General features: G+C 42.3%; 2 long non-coding RNA genes and 1 other non-coding gene across 3 annotated transcripts in view; 2 read left to right on the top strand and 1 right to left on the bottom strand.

Moving 5' to 3' along the window:
• LOC142600490 (uncharacterized) overlaps positions 1 to 14544 on the bottom strand; it is a 78141-nt gene extending 63597 nt beyond the window's left edge. The window contains exon 1 of the long non-coding RNA XR_012833995.1: positions 14441 to 14544. This is a non-coding gene — a long non-coding RNA (uncharacterized LOC142600490). The remainder of the gene's footprint in view (positions 1 to 14440) is intronic.
• LOC142600491 (uncharacterized) overlaps positions 1 to 17864 on the top strand; it is a 482402-nt gene that overhangs the window by 433295 nt on the left and 31243 nt on the right. The window lies entirely within an intron of this gene.
• LOC142600861 (U1 spliceosomal RNA) lies at positions 220 to 383 on the top strand. Its single transcript, XR_012834385.1, has one exon. It is a non-coding gene; the product is annotated as a U1 spliceosomal RNA (small nuclear RNA).

Below are 17864 nucleotides of genomic sequence, written 5' to 3'. Positions count from 1 at the left end.
ATGCATTAATTCATAATCCATAAATTTAGTATCAATGAATGCATTTGTTCAGAAAAAGTATAATGGGAGAGTTGAAAGAAAGAAGGGTGAGGGTGATATCCGCATTTTCTGCTTTTCCAGTTTTCTTCCTTAACTGTATTTTCTCTTTCTGTTTCAGAGCCTTTACCACCACCACAGCTTTCATTTCTTGTTATGCTTTCCCCCCATATCTGAGGTTCATGTGTGTCCTGGCAGGGCAGACACCGTGATCAGGCAGGTGGTTTTCCCAGGGCGAGGCTCATCCCCTGCACTCCAGGTCTGCTGACCCCTGCGATTTCCCCAAATGCGGGAAACTCAACTGCATAATTTGTGGTAGTGGGGGACTGCGTTCACGCTCTCCCCTTTTGTGTTTTTTTTTTGTTTTTGTTTTTTCCAAAAAGGACTGACATGGTTTAGGCCCAGCCGGCAGCTGAGTGCCACGCGGCTGCTCACTCACCCCTCCCCTGGTGGGATGGGGAGGAGAATGGAAAAACAACAGCAAAGCCTCGAGGGTTGGGATAAGGGCAGGTTACTGGGACAGCAAGGGAGAGGGAAAACAATCAACAACAGTACTGATAACAGATAGTAACAATGGGTGATAACAGAGAACGATTTACTGATCCAAGGACCGACTGACTGACAGGATGCTCAACCCGTACTGGAGCCACCCGAGCCTGCCCCTGCCCGACTAGCCCCCTTTTATGGTGAGCATGATGTCACATGGTATGGAATAGCCCCCGGCCAGCTTGGGTCACCTGTCCTGGCTCCTTGTGAAATTAACTCTATCCTTGCCAGAACCAGGACATTATCCACCCCTTATTCCATACCATCTACATCATGCCCAGATTATTTTACAGATCTCATTGCCTTACTCTATGGGCTATCGCTCTAAAATATCTGTCAAGTTCATTTAGTCCATGGCTTTGGGTTCCATCTGCCATTACAGTCTCTCAGAGCAGGAGCAATGGTGCGTGCTACTGGATTGTTGCATGCTGCATCCAGAGTTTTCACAGCCGGTGTATCTGGTATGGTCCATGCTCGCAGTCTGGATGTCAAAGATGTGATTTTCTGATAAAGTTTCTGGGCACCAGTTGAAGTCAGTTCTAGTTCCATCATAGTGGCACTTTGTTCAGTTTCAAAGTCCATCCTTCATTAGTTTTGGGTGATTCTTATGGTCATACCATTGATACAGTATATCGCTATTAATATCATGCAATTTAATTTATTGGTTATTTTCACCCAAAATCAAATCCCCTTGGGGTACACACCGGACTTCCCCATCTTTTCTCATCACCCACCAAGTGCACCCTGGTCCCTGAGCAAAAGCAATCCCGCAGATGGGCTTGCCTTTGCCTGAAGCAGGGATAACCCAAACTGTTTTACCCAACATATTCTTCATGCGCACTACAGGAACTTTATCCTCTTCTACTGGGCGTGGAAATTTTGATTGGGCAGGGCCAGCTCGATTGGCAGATCCCCTTGTGTTAACTAACCAGGTGGCCTTTGCTAAATGTGTGTCCCAGTGTTTGAGGGTCCCACCACCCATTGCTCTCAGGGTAGTTTTTAGCAGTCCATTGTACCTTTCAATTTTCCCAGAGGCTGGTGCATGGTAGGGGATGTGATACACCCACTCAATACCATGCTCTTTGGCCCAGGTGTCTATGAGGTTGTTCCAAAAATGAGTCCCGTTGTCTGACTCAATTCTCTCTGGGGTGCCATGTCGCCACAGGACTTGCTTTTCAAGACCCAGAATAGTGTTTCCGGGCAGTGGCATGGGGCACAGGATATGTTTCCAGCCAGCCAGTGGTTGCTTCCACCATTGTAAGAACATAATGCTTGCCTTGGCGGGTTTGTGGGAGTGTGATGTAGTCGATTTGCCATGCTTGCCCATATTTATATTTCAACCATTGGCCTCCATACCACAGAGGCTTTACCCGCTTGGCTTGCTTGATTGCGGCGCATGTTTCACATTGATGGATGACCTGTGAGATGGCGTCCATGCTCAAGTCCACCCCTCGATCACGGGCCCATCTATATGTCGCATCTCTTCCTTGATGACCTGAGGTGTCATGGGCCCACCGAGCTAGAAATAATTCACCCTTACGCTGCCAGTCCAAATCCACCTGAGCCACTTCAATCTTGGCAGCCTGATCCACCTGCTGGTTGTTCTGATGGTCCTCAGTGGCCCAACTCTTGGGTACATGGGCATCTACATGACACACCTTTACAACTAGCTTCTCTTGCTGGGCAACAATATCCTTCCACAGTGGGGCAGCCCAGATGGGTTTGCCTCTGCGTTACCAGTTGCTCCGCTTCCACTGCTGTAACCACCCCCACAGGGCATTGGCCACCATCCATGAGTCAGTGTAGAGGTACAGCGTTGGCCACTTTTCTCTTTCAGCAATATCTAAAGCCAGCTGGATGGCTTTCACCTCTGCAAACTGGCTCGATTCACCTTCTCCTTCAGCAGCTTCTGCAACTCGCCATGTAGGACTCCATACAGCGGCCTTCCACCTTCGATGCTTTCCCACGATGCGACAGGACCCATCAGTGAAGAGGGCATATGGTTTCTCATCTTCTGTTAGTTTATTAGACGGTGGGGCTTCTTCAGCACGTGTCACCTCCTCCTCTGGCGACATTCCGAAATCTTTCCCTTCTGGCCAGTCTGTGATCACTTCCAGAATTCCTGGGTGACAGGGATTTCGTATTCGAGCCCACTGTGTGATCAGTGTGACCCACTTACTCCAGGTAGCATCGGTTGCATGATGTGTAGAAGGAGCCCTCTCTTTGAACATCCAACCCAGCACTGGCAGTCAGGGTGCCAAGAGGAGCTGTGCTTCAGTGCCAATCACCTCTGAAGCAGCTCGAACCCCTTCGTAGGCTGCCAATATCTCCTTTTCCGTTGGAGTGTAGCAGGCCTCGGATCCTCTGTATCCCCGACTCCAAAACCCCAGGGGTCGACCTCGAGTCTCCCCTGGTGCTTTCTGCCAGAGACTCCAGGTAGGGCCATTCTCCCTGGCTGCGGTGTACGGCACATTTTTTACATCTGGTCCTGCCCGGACTGGCCCAAGAGCTACGGCATGAACTATTTCTTGTTTAATTTGTTCAAAAGCTTGTCATTGCTCAGGACCCCATTTGAAATCATTCTTCTTCCGGGTTACATGGTAGAGAGGGCTTACTATCAAACTGTAATTCAGAATGTGCATTCTCCAGAAACCCACAACAATGTGGATGGCTTCCTCATGCTTCTTCAGGTGTGCCACAGTCCAATAACTCTTAATTTGTCCTCCTCATGATTTTTTGGGAACCTCATACCCCATGATGCCACCCTCCAGCCTGCCTCATGCCCCAGAGTTCATCCTCCTAGCCCTTCTCTCCCACTTCCCAATCTGTCTCAGGCTCCAGATCAGCTTATTATACTCTTCCTTATTTTCTTGACTTTTTGTGTGCTACCCTCTTGATTTTTGACAGTAAATAACACTTTCTTTTCACTTTCCTTTTCAGAATGAGTTTCAGATTTCAAACCTTTGCTATACATATACATATACATATACATATACATATACATATACATACACATACACATACACATACACATACACATACACATACACATATACATTTATTTTATTTATCAGATCTTCACTCTTGGACCTTCACAACTCAAAATGATGACTCTGGAACCCCTATTCTCTAGAGCTGGATTCTGGTATTTAGCAGCTCCTTAGCTCTACATAGCACTTAAAGTAAGGTGAGTAAGTAGGTAAGACTTTTATATGCACACCATCCATTCCTCAACCATGTTCCATATGCCTCCTCCAGCATAAGGTAATCTTGACTTCTTTCTCAAAACCAGTGAGAATCACTCCTCCAGTGGTTTGTGGAAGATTTTGCACCTGTATTTGAGGAAACATTCAATGTATGTTTGCACTCTCTTTCTCATTTATGCTATAATTTCCCCTACAATACTCTTGGGAGTGTAGGCTCCATTTCACACAATGTCTAGAACTGTGTGCATTTACACATGCATTTACATTTAGTTTTAAGTCAGTGCACTGCATTATGCAGTCTTACAGTTAAATCCTGAATTTGGGCTATTAATGAATCTATTTTAATGAACTAATGTAAAAATTCAAATATATCTTATAAAAAATAAATACACATTGCTCAGAATCTGAAAGTGATTCCTGGAAAAAAGTTGTTCCTGACATTTTTCCTCTTGATAAAATACTAACAGATTTTCATAAGACAAAAAGAAGACATTCCTTCTGCCAGATTTCAACACCTACTGCAAATAATGGAACTGTGAAAAGAATTTTAAAAAAACAGGCAGGAAGAATCCTACGTATGGTAAAAAAATAATCATCACCTTAATCTATATTTCAGAATACCTTCTTTCCTCTCTTACAACAGTGATCCCCCTTCTTGCAATGAGTTTTTTTTTTTAATTTATTTATAGCATGCCATATACTAAATATAGCACATAGTACATACAAGCACATGCATGAATGTGCTACATACACTTCCTGCACTATGTATGTAGCACATAGCATAACCCAATATAATTTTATAGCACTGATTTTGACTGATGTTTGCAGGCTTGCTCAGTAACTGGAAAGCAAACAGATGCACATATTACATGCATTTGCATGAAAACTAACATTTTGCAGCAGGGTACAGAAAGATTTAAGACAAACCCTCGTTGTGTCACTAATGCACAGTAGCCATCTTTAAAATGGTCTTAAGTGCTGCAAAAGATCTACAGTGCCTGCTGTGTTCAGTAACCACATTTTCACAGCTCAGTTCTTGAATGTAGTAGCCCTCTTACCTTGGCTTTTCAGCATTCTGGAGTAAGACATGCAAGCAAATGTTGTGACAATAAATATTGACAGATGAGAAAATGGTTCCTCTCATCAGGATTAGAACTTCTGGGGCAGGATTTTATAGTGACTGAGCTAGTGACTAAAGGAAAGTGAGGAAGAGATGTGTTCTTGTCTGATATCAAAAAGATTAACTTAACTGTTAACTGTCTGAGAAGCTAGGTAACAGTATCTCAAATAGATGTTGGTGTGTCTCGCTACCTATGTAGGCAGTTGTTGCACTCATAGGAGTTCAATTCTCGACTAAGCTGGAGACACCGACACTTCAAAGTAAGCAACTTGAAACAAGCTGGCAAGTATCTGGAACAGTAAAAAAATAATCTCCTTTAGAAATGACCTGGGATTAGGTTTAGGAAGGCAGCAAACTGATACTGGATATAAATGAAAGAATGCCTCAACCTGGGGTTCAGTTGGAATGTCAGTGTAGATCTCTTGGACTTTGGCACACTGGCACAAGAGCAATGCCTTACATAAAAAATACCATTTCTTGTAGTCTTGCTCTTGAATCATCGAAATGGATTCTGCATGACACTTCTTTGGTCTGTTCTCTTGCTAGAGCAAACTTCTGGTCAGACATGTTCCACCAGACTGGTCTAGTAAGGAGTACTCTCCGTTTTCTTGAAGGCTGGCTCAGCAGCTGACTAAAGACAGCAGTTTTATCTGATCCAGGAAAAGGTGAAGAGCACCAGACATTGACTGGCCATTGAATGAAGGTGAAGAGGGGAAAAAGGGCATTCACAGGATCTAGTTACCCTTTAATATTGGTTCACAGATGATGATGTCTAACATACAATTGGCATGGTAATGCATGAGACTTGGAGGTACCCGCATTAAAAAGCTGATGCTCTGTTAAAATAAAAAATCAATTTTTTATTTTTCTGTAACAATTTTCCAGTAAATGCATACAAATAATTAAAAAATGAGGAGAAAATTAAGTGAAAAAGAACAAATAGATTTTGACTGCAGGGGGAAATTATGACAGATTTCATATTAAGTTGCCTGTTACTTCCCATAATTATAGCATTATGCAAACTTTTCTTTGAAAACCTCTCATTTACATATAAACACAATATATCACATTTCAAAGGAGGAACGGGAAGCTATCTCTAGTGCCAAACTGAACAAATTGGCTTTGACTTTCAAAACCACTTAAGAGATTCAGATGCCTAATTAAAATTAATAGGAATAAGACATCCAACTCAATGTGCGGCTCTAAAAAAACCCTCCACCTATTTGATTTCATCTTCTAAAACACATGAATTCCACTGGTTCAGAACATGACCTAATTTGAGAGCACTTAATTCACTCTCTAGGCAATTCATGTGAGTCAAATCTAAAAGGGTATGTCTATGCTTATGAACTAAAGAAAGCCTCAAAAGGATTTTGAACACTGGTATGCAATCATCCAATACTGTTAAATTGCTGACATACTCCCCAGCATGGTTCTGGTCCAGTCTAGCCAGAGTGTCCAAAGCAATTCCCAGGCACATTCTATGGAATGGCATGGGACCTGTTAGCAAAAGCTCTGCCCATTTGGTGGGCGTCCTCTGTCCCAGTTGTCTAGCATTGTCCTGTTAAACTGCTGGCCTGCACCTACACCAGCAAGCCATGCTGCAGTCTTCTCTTCCCTGTCCGTGTGGTTGAATTCTTATCTTGGCTTTTTTGGGGGTTGGTGAGGAATGTTTGCAACAGGAGGTTTGTAAATGATGAAAGTTATAAGTAGTTGTATGCTGTTCTAGCATGCTTCTGTTGTACTCTACTAACCCTAGACTAAAGGCAGCTTCAGAGGATCTCAAAGGCTGTCTGGCACCAACACAAGCAGTGGAAGTGGGAGCAGGAGAGGTGTCAGGAGCCACTGAATTTGGGACTGTGGCAAGTGACATGCAGGAGCAGCTAGCATTCCCTATGGAGGATGAAGGACTTGGGCAGGAGGGATAGGATGCAATAACCTGTTTTGTTGTAGGTATGTGAAATATTGCACATGGAGCAGAGGTCAGGAGAGTGTGACATGTACATTGGATTAGAAAAGCAATGAGTAGAAAGATGCAAAGGCCTGTAGGATGCAAATCCAAGTCAGCCCATCACCTTGCAGTTGGTATACGGTCACTGTGTTTTGCAGGAAGGAGAGTTCAAGTCTATAAACACTGGCCGTGTCATACCATGTGCCCTCAAGCTAAAGAGTATTCCTAGACCCATTTCTGCTACCCACATAGATGTAGTGAAAGCCACTTAGGAGAATAAATAAAGAATGATAGCATAACTCTTTGGTGAAGCAAGAAGGCCAATGTTGGTCCACAGAATGGCAGGAAGGATGTGACAATGTAAAAACTATGCATGGAAAGGGGAAACATATGAAAGGAAAATGAAGACAGAAAGAGACAGAATGAACAAAAGAATGGTGGGAGAGTATGGGAATAGCAGGAAATAAAGAGGCGGAGAAAGGAATGAAAGGCAAGTGCATACCTTCAGGTTAATCAGCTTTAGTTTATTTATTCATATGCATTTATTATATTATATTTCCTTGGTACATGGCCCACATTCATATTTAGAGAGAAGGGAATGACAGAAAACTCTGCAGCAGGGATTTGCACATTACTTCATCCATTACTGGTCATGTTGTTGTTTTTCAGAGGTTTATGCATTTTTTAAAACAACATGCCCCAGCAGCAGGAAATTCAGTGTTTAAAATTTAAACAGAAGGTTTGAGTGAATTTAGGCCTGCAGTCTTGACACTTTCTTGTTCCTCTCTGTATACAAGCTCAGTCTGCTGTGGCTGGATCAGGAACTGAACAGATTTTCAGAAAAACATTGAGGGAGAATGAAGATATTGTCATACTGTTGAAGAATATTTTCATGCTTTTCTGAACCTGCTTGCAGTACTATCTATCAGTGATCATTGTGTTGTAATTCTCTCATAGAAGGGGTATCTGGCTGTAATTCAGGAGACTGGATTTCTACTCTAACTTCTCTGTGCGACCATTAGAAATGGGTTAATCACTCTGCAGCTTAGAGTCAGCAGATATGAATCAATGGATACATTTGGAAAACATATTAATATACATTTATGACAAGTGTTTTAGATGTGCTCGATATTATTGTCATAGGAAAATAATTATTTTTCAGAACTCCCTGGGCCCTTTTGGTAGGAAGTAAACCACAGTCATAAGACAAATACTGTCCACATTTTTGTCTTCCCTTAAAAAATTGTGTACCATTTTATCCTTCAGTTCCTTAAAAATAATACGGTTTATGACACAGGGGTCAAATGTAATTCCAGAGATAACCCATGTTTCAGATGGGTGAAGTTACCCCTGGCTCTACTGCAGTTTCTGAAGCCCTTCAGAATTAGAGTTGACCGCACACTTTATGTAACAGCACTTCTCACGATTTTTAAGAGTTTTTAGGAGAATAACTAAAGTTATCAGATTAATGTTAATAAATGAATCAAATTAACTTAGCAGTTAGCAAGTTTAAAACTAAATAAATTGGTAGTTCACGCTATAGTGAAGTGTATAACTTCAACTGTGGAAACTTTGTGAACTTTGTGAGTGCTAAAACTTTCTAGGGATTCATGGACAGATTCAAGGAAGAAAAATCCATGGTTCTGTGAAGCAACCTGAGATGGGCTGAAGAGCTTGTTTCTAAGTAGCTGTTCACTCTCTTTGATTCTGATATATGTTTGTGTGAAAATGAGTCAGAATGCAGTATCATTTTTAAATACTAGGTTCCTTTTCCTTTGCTATCATTTTCTTTGCTGCCCCGAAAAATCCATAAGATTTTTCCACACAGCTAAGAGCAGAAATTCCCTAAATTTAGTGATTTTTAAATTCTTAGTCTTGTGGAATATTTGCTTCAGACAAGTAGCTAGGTATTGTCAAAATCATGCCATTTTTTTCAACAGCTGGAAGAGGAGGAGGTGGGGATTAAGCCAAGAGCTGAGGAAACCAACCAGGAAGATCATAGAATGGAAACTGTGGTATGTGAAAGAAACAGTCTCTCACTAGCTATTAGTTTCCTTGCCCACATAGCGAGAGTCTGCCTCTGTGCTGCAGGTGGAGAGAGATGCCATAGTCCATAAAAAATGTTCTGCAAGGAACATCTGTTGGGAAAAAGGCACCTTGAATTTCCTATTCTAAGCCCTCTGACTCCAAGTAAATTAATTTAGATGCTTCTCTCTTCTTGTCCTTTTTTTCTAAAAAACCAGTTACTTCTAAGTCCCCTTAAAAAAAAAAAAAAAAAAAAAAATTAGTTTGTTAATTTTCAATTTAGTGTTTCCAAGAGGTGAAGTCTAGCAGAAATCTGATGCTACTAGAAATTGTACTGTGGACTGTTCAGACTGAGAGATGCTTCTGTCATATGTATCTTACTACTTGCTGCCCAAACACAGCAGGATGATGAGAATTAGGCAAAGAGAGCTTTACCAAGCCTGTGACTTCGAAGCATCTACCACTCAGTAAACTTTACAGAGCTCACTTTAATTGCCATTGAACTTGTTGGAATGTGGTTTACCAGGCATTTACAGAAGAGAGGTCTGAGTAAAGAGGCACAAACTAGGATAATAAAGGACTAGAATTCCCACTAAGTATTTATACATTGCATCTATCCTATCTGAGTTATTTATAAGAAAGAATATTTTTAACAAAAATATATTTATGTCAGGATGAAACTAGGGATGAGTAAAGATTTTATATGAATAGATTTGCCAACTAGCATGTTTTTGGATCAGTATAGATGAATTTGAGTGAATGTAGAGAAACAGGTTTGAAAATGTAAAGACAGAAATTCTAAAATAAGTGTTTTCTAAACAAAATATTTCAAAATTGTTTTCAAAGAGTTTTTCTGTTGCAGCAACATTTTCATTTTTGGATAAAAGTAAAGACAAACAGCTGAACAAAGGAAACTTTTACTATTTTGCTTTGAGAAACAAACAATATTTTTGATTGTTCTCAAGTGAAACATTTTTCAAATTTTTCAAATATTCGCTGGTGCTGTGCTGGAAAGTCAGTGCAAGGATTTTCTTCAAGAATGTAGTCCAAGATGAACATAAGTAAAAAAATAAATTTAGGAAAAAGCCTTTTTGCTACAGAACTGTAAATTAAGGAGTATAAGAGAACTGAAGAATAGGCAAATTTACTACTCTTATTAAATGGGTCAACCAAAAAAAAAGCAAGCATGAAAATCTATTAGAACTGAATTTGTGCCATGTTAAGTTGGTGCATGTTTCTTGGATTCATAAACAGAGGTCATCACTGCATAAAATAATGGTACGAGTGCTTTTGTTAACTTTAAAATTAATCATGCTTGGTAACTCTGCAGATGAGTAAAAACTGTCAAATAAAATAATTTCTGTGAAATATTTACCTAGCTCCCATCTTATCTATTTTTTACTGAGTGGTGGTTTTTTTTTTTAGAAATCTACATTAGTCACTACCAGTGGTCAGAAAAAAAAAAAGTTTTATACTAAAAATACCATCTCCACACCATACTGTATTCTCCACAGCTACACACAAGATATTTCATCAATGTCAAATTTAAAATATATTGCTGATTTAGATATATGTTATATTCACGTATAACTTGATAGATGTTATATACAGCATATAAGGAAATTATTGTGAAGAGTTGATGTCACTTGTTAGGAATTTAGTTTTGTTTTCTTTAGTTACTTGCTGTATTTTTAGTAGACTTAAGGAGAGAATATAGTGTTTAAAAAATATCACCAGTTTGTTGGGAATGCTGGTAGACTACCAAACATCTATCTAAAATGTGCTCCCTATGGAGAGTTGATAATATGTTACCTGAAAGTATTCCAAGGCATTGTAAATAGAAAAATAGAAAAGTTGACCACAGGTATTAGCTTTGTTCCAACTATGATTCGGGAGACTGTATTTTTTGTCTAGGTAGATGTCCTGGACGTTGTATTATTCCCTGTACATAGACAGATGTCTGATGCTGTATAGAATTTTAGGCAGGAATGTGTTCATATATTGATAATAATTATCTCCCCTGAATAATACATTAACATTAATAGCCTGAATTTCCAGTTTCCATGCAGTTTGGTATGTGCTTGATTCAGCTGGGTACAGAAAAAGTCAAATTTGAAGACATTTTTTCAAAGATACACTCTACTCCTATGCTTGTGAGAAAGAAGTGATAATTGCTATTAAATATTTTCCTGGCAAATCATCAAATAAAAATTGATATTTCTTTCATGATTAGTAATTACAGCTCTGGTTAGGGGAAAATTTTAATAAAACATTCAGGAAGCTTCCAATAAAAGTTGTTGTCACTAGGTACATATAACTATTTCTAATTTTTTTTTTACACAGAAAATATGAAAAATAGATATAATTTGAATTATTTTAGACTTAAACAATAATAAAATATTTACATTTTTATTTAATTTATTTATTATTTAAATAATAAATAAATTAATGCATGATAAATGTGCATGATAAATATTAAAATTCAGCTATCAAAGTGTTGCTATGTGCTGAATTGGGCCACAGGCAGAATTACTGTATTAGAGTGTTAGCAGTTAGACTATCGGAAGAGCTATTTATCTTTGAAATTTGTAATTGTCTGTTGACAATGATGGATAGAATTATGCTGAACCACTCCACTTTGTACTCTAGCCATGCTGGCAGGAGTTTCTTCATGTCTGCCCCCAGCCCCAAACTCCCTGTCTCTGCATGAAGGGTGGATGAATCCCTGTCTCTCTCTTCTGAACCATCGAGGTGAGCTCTTCAGTCCTCATTCTGACCTCATTTCAAAATACAAACTTTTGTGTGTATAATATGTATTCCTTCAATATATTTTTTTAGGGTTTTTTTCCCCCCATTGAACCTTAAAAAGTTTTTATTTTCATAGAATCATAGAATGGTTTTGGTTAGAAGGGACCTCAAAGATCATCTAGTTCCAACCCCCCTGCTAAGGGCAGGGACACCCTCCACTAGACCACGTTGCCCAAAGCCCCATCCAACGTGGCCTTGAACACTTCCAGGGATGGGGCATCCACAACCTCTCTGGGCAACCTGGTCCAGTACCTCACCACTCTAACAGTAAAGAATTTCTTCCTAACGTCTAATCTAAATCGACCCTCCTTCAGCTTAAACCTGTTACCCCTTGTCCTGTCACTACACTCCCTCATAAACAGTCCCTCAGTCCCTCACCATCTTTCCTGTAGGTCCCCTTCAGGTACTGGTAAGCCGCAATTAGATCTCCCCAGAGCCGCCTTTTCTCCAGGCTGAACAAGCCCAACTCTCTCAGCCTGTCCTCATAGGAGAGGTGCCCCAGCCCTCTGATCCACTTTGTGGCCCTCCTCCGGACTGGCTCCAACAGCTCCATGTCTCTCCCATACTGGGGCCCCCAGAGCTGGATGCAGTACTCCAGGTGGGGTCTCACAAGAGTGGTGCAGAGGGGCAGGATCACCTCCCTTGACCTGCAGGTCACACCTCTTTTGATGCAGCCCAGGACACGGTTGGCTTTCTGGGCTGCAAGCGCACACTGCCGGCTCATGTTGAGCTTCTCATCAACCAATACCCCCAAGTCCTTCTCCTCGGGGCTGCTTTCAATCCATTCCTCGCCCAGCCTATAGCTGTGCTTGGGATTGCACTGACCCACGTGCAGGACCTTGCACTTGGCCTTGTTGAACTTCATGCGATTCACACGGGCCCACCTCTCCAGGCTGTCAAGGTCCCTCTGGATGGCATCCCTTCCCTCCAGCGTGTCGACCACACCACACAGCTTGGTGTCGTCGGCAAACTTGCTGAGAGTGCACTTGATCCCACTGTCTATGTTGCCGACAAAGATGTTGAACAGTGCCAGTCCCAGTACCGACCCCTGAGGGATGCCACTCGTCACCATTCTCCACTTGGACATTCAGCCGTTGTCCATAACTCTTTGAGTGTGACCATCCAGCCAATTCCTTATCCACCGAGTGGTCCATCCATCGAATCCATGTCTCTCCAATTTAGAGACAAGGATGTTGTGCGGGACAGTGTTGAATGCCTTGCACAAGTCCAGGTAGATGATGTCAGCTGCCTGATCATCTAGTTCCAACCCACCTGCCAGGGGCAGAGACACCCTCCACTAGTCCAGGTTGCCCAAAGCCCCATACAACCTGGCCTTGAACGTTTCCAGGGATGGGGACTCCACAACCTCTCTGGGCAACCTGTTCCAGAGTCTCACCACCCTCACAAAAGAATTCCTTCCTGATATGTAATATAAATCTACCCTCCTTCAGCTTAAGGTCATTACCCCTTGTCCTATCACTGCATGCCCATATCAACAGTCCCTCTCCAGATTTCTTGTAGGTCCCTTTCAGGTGCTGGAAGGCTGCAATCAGGTCTCCCTGCAGCCTTCTCTTCTCCAGGCTGAACAACCCCAACTCTCTCAGCCTGTCCGCATAAGAGAGGTGCTCCAGCCCTTTGATCATCTTCTTCATTTTCCTCAATATTTTCCTTTTTCCTGTTAATCTTGTGATTCCTCTAGCTTGCCTTAATGGGCTGCTGCTTCAGTCTCTCTCTGTACAAATGACAGACCATCAAACCTGTGAAACTACAATTCCTCTTAGTGGCTACCACCATTTTTTGTTCTGCTTGTGTGAGCACCATGAATTTAATAAATATTTAAACTGTGCTGTTGCAAAAGAGGGATGGAGATGAAGCAGCAGAATTTGCCATGCCCTCTTGCAGATCCCATGCTCTTATACCTGGCCCCAGTGGCTCTAGTTCAACCCTTCTGATGGCAGATGTATTGGAGAAGATGATGGCAATTTCAAGGTACAAATCTAGTTCCAGAGGTGGGTTGCTGAGCCAGTTGCCCAGTGTGTTGGTTTTGCGTGGCAAGGTTTTGGTAGCGAGGGGGCTACAGGGGTGGCTTCTGTGAGACGCTGCTAGAAGCTTCCCCTGTGTCTGATGATAGAGCCAATGCCAGCCGACTCCAAGACAGACCCGCTGCTGGCCAAGGCCAAGCCAATCAGCACCTCTGTGATAACATATTTAAGAAAGAGAAAAACAGTTAGAGAGCGCTTTTGCAGCCAGAGAGAAGAGCAAGAAGATGTAAGAAACTCTGCAGACACCAAGGTCAGTGCAGAAGGAGGGGGAGGAGGTGCTCCAGGCGCCGGAGCAGAGATCCCCCTGCAGCCCGTGGTGAAGACCATGGTGAAGCAGGCTGTCCCCCTGCAGCCCATGGAGGAAGGATGAGGGGGTGTAGAGATTCCACCTGCAGCCTGTGGAGGATCCCACGCTGGAGCAGGTGGAGGCACCTGAAGGAGGCTGTGGCTCTGTGGGAAGCCCACGCTGGAGCAAGTTCCTGGCAGGACCTGTGGATCCATGGAGAGAGGAGCCCACGCGAGAGCAGGTTTGCTGGCAACACTTGTGACCCCGTGGGGGACCCCATGCTGGAGCAGTTTGCTTCTGAAGGTCTGCACCCTGTGGCAGAGACCCATGCTGGAGCAGTTCGTGAAGGACTGTAGCCCGTGGGAGAGACTCACGTTGGAGAAGGTCGTGAAGGACTGTCTCCTGTGAGAGGGACCCCACGCTGGAGCAGGGGAACGATGAGAGGAGTCCTCCCCCTGAGGATGAAGAAGCGGCAGAAACAATGTGTGATGAACTGACCGTAACCCCCACTCCCCGTCCCCCTGTGCCGCTGAGGGGGGCGGAGGTTGAAGCCAGGAGTGAAGTTGAGCCCATGAAGATGGGAGGGGTGGGGGGAGGTGTTTTAAGATTTGGTTTTATTTCTCATTGCTCTACTCTGTTTTGTGTGGTAATAAATTAGATGAATTCCCTCTCTAAGTTCAGTCTGTTTTGCTCGTGACGATAATTAGTGAATGATCTCTCCCTGTCCTTATCTCGACCCATAAACTTTTCATTGTGCTTTTTCTCCCCTGTCTAGTGAAGGAGGGGAGGGATAGAGCGGCTCTGGTGGGCACCTGGCCTCCAGCCGGGGTCAACCCACCACACCCAGAAAAACAACTTCTCCCTTACCTCACCATCTTTCAAGCTCTGAATCCTCTGGGCCTTTCTCTGGGGAAGAGTGGTGTTCCACCACTACTACCCCACCAGAGAGCTCATCCAGAATTAATGAATATTGGTTGAGATTTCTTAGCTGTAATGGCATTTTTCAACACTCCACTGTCCTGGTTCTGGCTGGGATAGAGTTAATTTTCAGAAGGAGCCAGGACAGGTGATCCAAGCTGGCCAGTGGCTATTCCATACCATGTGATGTCATGCTTACCATAAAAGGGGGCTAGTCAGGGAGGGATGGGTTCGGTGTGGCTTCAGGAGGGGCTGAGCATCCGGTTGGTCGGTGGGTAGGTCGGTCATGGGATCGGTAAATTGCTTTCTGTTATCACCCATTGTTACTATCTGTTATAAGTACTGCTGTTGATTGTTTTCCCTCTCCCTTGTTGTCCCAGTAAACTGCCCTTATCCCAATCCATGAGGCTTTGCCGTTGTTTTTCCCATTCACCTCCCCATCCCGCCGGGGGGAGGGGTGAGCGAGCGGTGGTGTAGTGCTCAGCTGCCGGCTGGGGCTAAACCACGTCATCCACTCAGTTGACTTGGCACTTTGTCAGAATAACGGTTATTACTTAGAGCCATATAGCATGTGAGTACGGGTGCTCTAAAGAGAGAATGATTTATATGGACTGGAATTTCTTTTATGTGGTATGCATTCACAGCCCAGCCTCCACCCCATCTGTACTAGTGTATCATTAGTAAATGCAGTGGTACTGAGGGCAGAAGATCTTTTGCTGACAACTGGTTTCACAAAACTGTAAAACCTGGAAACAATTAGAAAACTTGGTCTTTTAGTTAAGCACCTACCCATGAATTTCAGAGGTGCTGCTTAAGCAATATCTTGTGTTCCTGGTATGTGTTTCAGATGCAGAAAATTTTCAGTGCATGTTCAACTTAACTGCTACAGGGCTTGGGATGCTTTAATAAAAATTAATATCAAGATGTCACTTCCAGAAAGTATTTTTTTCTTGCTGTAGTAACTTTAGGCATTTGACACAAATTGCCCCCACACCAATTTCTCAATGTGGTATAAAAAGATGTTCAGTTTTAATTCTGGAATGGAAAAAAATTAAGTGATAAATTTTGAAATATTTTCAGGTGAACTACTATTCTAGATTAAAGATGATTACAGTATTTTTGTACAAAATATTTCTACAGATGAGATACTCAGCCAAAGTAGGTGGATTTTAATAATAATATTGGTACTCTTGCTAGCATTTCCATCTGGAAAACCATTCTTTTACTAATGAGTAACATTAAATGGTATTGTTTTTCAGGAAACTAAAACACTGTTTTAGTCTTTTGCACCAGGAGCTGCTGTTTTGTTATGGCCCTATTAAGAAAAGCACTCAGATAAAGTATTGCTTAAAATGCCATTTATTAGGACCGAAACTATAAAGAAGGAGAGGATTTGGAACCCTGAGATGAACAGCAACACCCAGGCCTCTGATGAGGGCACAGCACATCATGCAGATCTTCTCCATGGAAAGGTTACCCCATTCTGGTCATTCAAGATCTTACAGGATTTTGTTAAAAGAAAACAGCTCTAATAATAATTTTAAATAAAAGGGATGTTCTTGTGAGAGCAACTGGCTGCAGTTTTAGATAAAGGCAAGGATGTGCAGGTGGTGCAGTGGGTGGTGCCAAGCGGGAGCTGCCTGCAGACTCCTCTGCTGCACTGAGCTGAATGAGGTGACACCACGGTCACGGGACAGGTGGCCTGTGCCTGCCCATGTAAGCTGCAGTGTGGATCACCACCTCCTCCATCTACAACAGCCTCCTGGTCAGGATCACTAGAACCAGCAACACTATTTCAAGAATCCAAGACAATGAGGTTGATCGTCTCTATGAAAATCAAATGGGTTTGCATCTGCATAAATGGAGTATGAGAGTATCATGGTACATGATAAATTTGGCTAAGTTGCAAATGCAAGGACAGATCTTGAGAGTGCCTTTGGGTTATCCAAGGCTTCTGTAAATAGACAGCATTCATCTGATGTTGTTACCGCTCAAACGGCAATAAAAACTTTCCAAACAGCAATGCAGTTTAGAAAGCCAACATTGGTTTATTCAGCGCTGGGGGATCTCTCCTCCCATCATGCCCCCCTAGCCTACAAACATACACATATTTATATTCTCAAAACACACATAGTTACAATTACATCACATAGTTACATAGTTGCTTTGTTATGATTGGGGTAAAACTTTCTTGCTTTGCTTTTAAAGCTATAGACTTAAAGAAATTCAGGAAGCGTGCCCAGTGAGGGGTGGTCGTACCTTGGAGGTGGGTAGCTTTTAGAATGGACGTGTGTTTTGGTATTATAATTAGATTATAATGAACAAAGTTCACGCATAGGACATGATTTTGACAGAAAATGAAATATTACTTGGCTCATGTACCAACTACACAATTTATCAGCTCCATGGTAGCACCAAGCTCTCAGGTTCTCATTCTGAAAATGTTTTTATTGGTTACCTGTTAGGTCGGGGCTGTACAGGGACCATAGCAGCAAGACTGGGTACTAACAACACAATCGTTCGACCATTACCTTACTATTGCTAATAATCTCATCACCTTGTTTACAAAGACTATACACAACCTATCCCATCACCATAGTTAAAAAAAAGTTAAACATATCGGTTACAATGTCACTAGAGCTGTAATGATAATCATCAGCTAAAGATCTAGCCCTGTGACTCAGGCTTCTTTATCCCATATATTCACTAACGAAAAATTGATCCAGGCAATGAGAGTCCTTTGGAATTGACATTACCTATGTTTTCACCAGAGCTTAATTTTTGAACTAGGAGGAAGAAGTGGAATATAAACACTCTCAGAATGTATTATAATTTATTTTGTTATTGCTGGTTCAACTCTGCCTCTTTTTGGTAAACTCCATACCAGGGAGGAAGAGAGATGATACAAGAATTGGACACCTGCAGG

This window comes from Balearica regulorum, chromosome 2 (genome assembly GCF_011004875.1).
Source record: "Balearica regulorum gibbericeps isolate bBalReg1 chromosome 2, bBalReg1.pri, whole genome shotgun sequence".
Lineage (NCBI taxonomy): Eukaryota > Metazoa > Chordata > Aves > Gruiformes > Gruidae > Balearica > Balearica regulorum.
Note: the sequence above shows the minus strand (reverse complement) of the source record. Positions and strands in the feature narration are given on the sequence as shown.